General features: G+C 52.9%; 1 non-coding gene across 1 annotated transcript in view; it reads right to left on the bottom strand.

Moving 5' to 3' along the window:
• The window catches only part of LOC126434998 (small subunit ribosomal RNA), a 1,910-nt gene extending 1,760 nt beyond the window's left edge, over positions 1–150 (bottom strand). The window contains exon 1 of the ribosomal RNA XR_007579653.1: positions 1–150. This exon is cut by the window's left edge and continues 1,760 nt beyond it. This is a non-coding gene — a ribosomal RNA (small subunit ribosomal RNA).
• Between the last annotated feature and the right edge of the window lie 4,850 nt (positions 151–5,000).

Genomic DNA, 5,000 nt, shown 5'->3' with positions numbered 1-5,000 from the left:
ACAGTTATCCAAGTAACGTGGGTACGATCTAAGGAACCATAACTGATTTAATGAGCCATTCGCGGTTTCACCTTAATGCGGCTTGTACTGAGACATGCATGGCTTAATCTTTGAGACAAGCATATGACTACTGGCAGGATCAACCAGGGAGCTGCGTCAACTAGAGCTGAGCAGCCGGCCGCCCGGGAGTGTGTCCCGGGGGCCAGCGCGAACACGCAAGCGTCCGCTCAATTATTCTGCAAACAGGAGGAGGCTGAGCTCCCCTGCACCATACACCTCGAAACCCTCTCAGGTCCCGGCGGCGCGCAGCGCCGTCCTAAGTACTTGGTCGGGTTCGAGAGAGGCGCAATCGCCCGGAGTTTGGCGAGTAGACGCTTTAGGTGCGACCACCCGTGCTCCCAACTGAGCTTGCCGCTGCCGACAGAGGCCCGGGAGCGTGCTGTCGTGGCATTGCCGGCGGGAGACAACACGCGCCACCTACGGTGACCGGCAGCTCCAACGCCAGCGCCACAGAAGGACAAAAGCCCCACTTGGGTGCCGAAGCGAACTCTCCCAGCACAGCGCACGCGCCAACACGTCCGCACAGCTGCGATACAAACCACCTGCGAGAACCGCAGAGGCGACCGAGCAGCAGACGGCGTCGCGGCGCCGAGCGCCGGGCGGCGGCGCATCCTCAGCGCACACAGTCCTCAATCGGACCAGCACACTGCAGATGTCCACCGCGCTTCGCACCGGGCCCGCGAGGACCTACTTTGGCCGCACGGCGCCGCGTGCAGGGTGCGCCGGCGCGCAGCTGCGCCGCCTGCCGCCTCCGTCGGCCGGCGCGCCTGCCACTGGCCGCCCCCACCAGCCGGCTGTAGCGCGTGCGCCCACGCACCGCGCGGCCAGCACGCCGGGAGGCCCCCCCTCACCGGCCGGGGACGGTCCCACCCAGCCACCGCCGCGTATCGCTTCACACCCAGATGCCATTCACGTTCGTGGGCATGGTGGGTATCGCTGGAACAACCGGTTGGTAGCTCAACCGATCGTCGCCATCACTGATTCACCTCTAGCGAGAACAACCGCACCACAACGGTTTACCAGTTGTTCATTTGCGTAACGTCACCAGCAAACGTAGGCGTCCATCGCCATTTGCAAATTCAACGATTGTTGCATGCCTGTGTCAGGTGTCACGACACACTATGTCTGCCCACATACACGCAACAACATGTGCACGCTTCGCGAACACGTGGAAGGTGGCCCCCGTACGTATGCGATGTCCATTGCGCGAACGACTGTCAACCGGCCTCTGTCGCATGTCGCAGATGTGGAACGCAGTGCACCATGCTATCACGGTGTGTGAGAAGAGACGACTACGTCTGACAACACGCGCCACTACATCAACAGACGGCTCATGCTGATCGCCATCCAGGGCATACCACACTGCAATCCAGCTCTTATAGGGCGACGACACGTAGCTGAGTGCACAACATTTGGACCGCATGGTTCGCCGTTGTTGGCGCAGTCGTTGTACGGTCACATGTACCACGATGTATCATTCAGTACATGAGGACCAATGTGCAGTACAGTGTGTGATTTGGACGTACAACATCAGCGGACAGTTGACACAGGCCGTACCACAGCGTAGGCTAAGTGCTTCGCCATGCGAATGCCAATGAACAACTGCAAATGCCAATGAACAACTGCAAATGCCAATGAACAACTGCAAAGGGCATTGAGCATGTACGTCCTGCTGCCATCCACATTAGTGTATAGCTGCAAGGTGTTTAACATGAAGCGATACACTGGGGACCGGGCAGTGCGAGTAGCAAACTATATTGCGGGGGTTGCAGTTGGGCAACACTACACTAATTTAACGCGTCGTATGACAATTACAGAGCAGGTTAAGGCCCAACGTGTGTTGGGTTAAGGCCCAACGTGTGTCGGGTTAAGGCCCAACGTGTGTCGGGTTAAGGCCCAACGTGTGTCGGGTTAAGGCCCAACGTGTGTCGGGTTAAGGCCCAACGTGTGTCGGGTTAAGGCCCAACGTGTGTCGGGTTAAGGCCCAACGTGTGTCGGGTTAAGGCCCAACGTGTGTCGGGTTAAGGCCCAACGTGTGTCGGGTTAAGGCCCAACGTGTGTCGGGTTAAGGCCCAACGTGTGTCGGGTTAAGGCCCAACGTGTTTCGGGTTAAGGCCCAACGTGTGTCGGGTTAAGGCCCAACGTGTGTCGGGTTAAGGCCCAACGTGTGTCGGGTTAAGGCCCAACGTGTGTCGGGTTAAGGCCCAACGTGTGTCGGGTTAAGGCCCAACGTGTGTCGGGTTAAGGCCCAACGTGTGTCGGGTTACGGCACAACGTGGGTTACGTTACGGCGCAACGTGGGTTACGTTAAGGCGCAATATAGGTTACGTTAAGGCGCAATATAGGTTACGTTACGGCGCAATATAGGTTACGTTACGGCGCAATATAGGTTACGTTAAGGCGCAATATAGGTTACGTTAAGGCGCAATATAGGTTACGTTAAGGCGCAATATAGGTTACGTTAAGGCGCAATATAGGTTACGTTAAGGCGCAATATAGGTTACGTTAAGGCGCAATATAGGTTACATTAAGGCGCAATACAGGTTAGGTTAAGGCGCAATACAGGTTAGGTTAAGGCGCAATACAGGTTAGGTTAAGGCGCAATACAGGTTAGGTTAAGGCGCAGTACAGGTTAGGTTAAGGCGCAATACAGGTTAGGTTAAGGCGCAATACAGGTTAGGTTAAGGCGCAATACAGGTTAGGTTAAGGCGCAATACAGGTTAGGTTAAGGCGCAATACAGGTTAGGTTAAGGCGCAATACAGGTTAGGTTAAGGCGCAATACAGGTTAGGTTAAGGCGCAATACAGGTTAGGTTAAGGCGCAATACAGGTTAGGTTAAGGCGCAATACAGGTTAGGTTAAGGCGCAATACAGGTTAGGTTAAGGCGCAATACAGGTTAGGTTAAGGCGCAATACAGGTTAGGTTAAGGCGCAATACAGGTTAGGTTAAGGCGCAATACAGGTTAGGTTAAGGCGCAATACAGGTTAGGTTAAGGCGCAATACAGGTTAGGTTAAGGCGCAATACAGGTTAGGTTAAGGCGCAATACAGGTTAGGTTAAGGCGCAATACAGGTTAGGTTAAGGCGCAATACAGGTTAGGTTAAGGCGCAATACAGGTTAGGTTAAGGTACGACATAGGTTAGGTTAAGGTACGACATAGGTTAGGTTAAGGTACGACATAGGTTAGGTTAAGGTACGACATAGGTTAGGTTAAGGTACGACATAGGTTAGGTTAAGGTACGACATAGGTTAGGTTAAGGTACGACATAGGTTAGGTTAAGGTACGACATAGGTTAGGTTAAGGTACGACATAGGTTAGGTTAAGGTACGACATAGGTTAGGTTAAGGTACGACATAGGTTAGGTTAAGGTACGACATAGGTTAGGTTAAGGTACGACATAGGTTAGGTTAAGGTACGACATAGGTTAGGTTAAGGTACGACATAGGTTAGGTTAAGGTACGACATAGGTTAGGTTAAGGTACGACATAGGTTAGGTTAAGGTACGACATAGGTTAGGTTAAGGTACGACATACGTTAGGTTAAGGTATGACATACGTTAGGTTAAGGTACGACATAGGTTAGGTTAAGGTACGACATAGGTTAGGTTAAGGTACGACATAGGTTAGGTTAAGGTACGACATAGGTTAGGTTAAGGTACGACATAGGTTAGGTTAAGGTACGACATAGGTTAGGTTAAGGTACGACATAGGTTAGGTTAAGGTACGACATAGGTTAGGTTAAGGTACACATTGTTGTAAGGAAAGGTTTAATGGGGGGGCGGGGCGGCCGGTTTGTTGATTGTGATTATAGTAAGTGGATGCCTGCGGCATCATCTGATTTGCCACGTCAGGATGCACCTTTGGCTCATGACAGGCGGCGCTCTCATTCCATGCTTGTGGCAGACCTGTGTCTTTCATTCCTGCCATTGTTTGTGTGCTGTGAGAGGAGGCAGTATTGTGATGTTGGGTGCACCCCTGTGTAGGACATGTGTGGGTGTTGGTGGCTTGGCTGAGCAATGGTGGTTGTCGGGTGGGTGGGATATTCTGTTTTCTGAGTGGACCTCCCAGTCTGGTTATGACAGTGTGGATTGTCTAATGTGGCGGAGAGGATGCACTGGGTGTTGTTCCATGCTGGTGCTTACATATTGTCTGTGTGCGTGTTACAGGGAGAGAGTAGTGCGTGATAAGGGTGTGTGGCTGACGTGTGGTTGTGATTGTGAGCAGAGTCTTTCAGCATGTATACGGACAGTTGTATACATTATCTGTATTCTGATGGCTCTATCTATTACTAATCAGCGCCGTGTATACGTTTAATCCGGTTCCAGTCGAAACTGTTGTATCTCTGTACATTAGTGACACGGCGAGCCCGCTATGTAGTTACTCGTCTCGGCAGCTTCCACCGGTGTATGGCAAATGATTATAAGGAATCAGTCTAGTCGTCAATACCGATGGTGTGACGTCACATGTCTGGGGTGGGGGACGCTGCGCCCTTCCGGTGGGTCATGGCCTAGAAAGACTCTTCCCACGCAGGGGGGCGTGGACTGTCATTGACTCTTCCGAGTAATATACTTGCCGTACGTTTTTGCGACTGCGAGTGCAACGCTCACCGGTACCGACATGGATGGAGCGCCTCCTAGCTGACCGCTCAGCATCGGCATTCGTACAGAGAGCAACGCGATCGCGTCTCTAGCTCGTAACTGGTACAGCTCGCAGCTCATGTATAGGGACAGCGGGAATGTCGCATATTGGACGTACCTCTTCATGAAACGCATGTTATAGGGGTGGATTGCACATTGCGACTGCGGGAAAAGTCCGCCGTTCATCCGCTGGAGTTGCGAGTTGGGCGGTTGGAGTGGGGCGCAGGTGGAGTGATTGCCGGTCCACGATTTCGTGCGGCAGAGGCGCTGGCGTTGGGGTGCTGTGGTCGACAGAGGACGCAGG

The sequence above is a fragment of the Schistocerca serialis genome, unplaced genomic scaffold (assembly GCF_023864345.2).
Source record: "Schistocerca serialis cubense isolate TAMUIC-IGC-003099 unplaced genomic scaffold, iqSchSeri2.2 HiC_scaffold_1196, whole genome shotgun sequence".
NCBI classification, from domain to species: Eukaryota; Metazoa; Arthropoda; class Insecta; order Orthoptera; family Acrididae; genus Schistocerca; species Schistocerca serialis.
The sequence above is the reverse complement of the archived record's forward strand: the minus strand, read 5'-3'. Positions and strand labels throughout refer to the sequence as shown.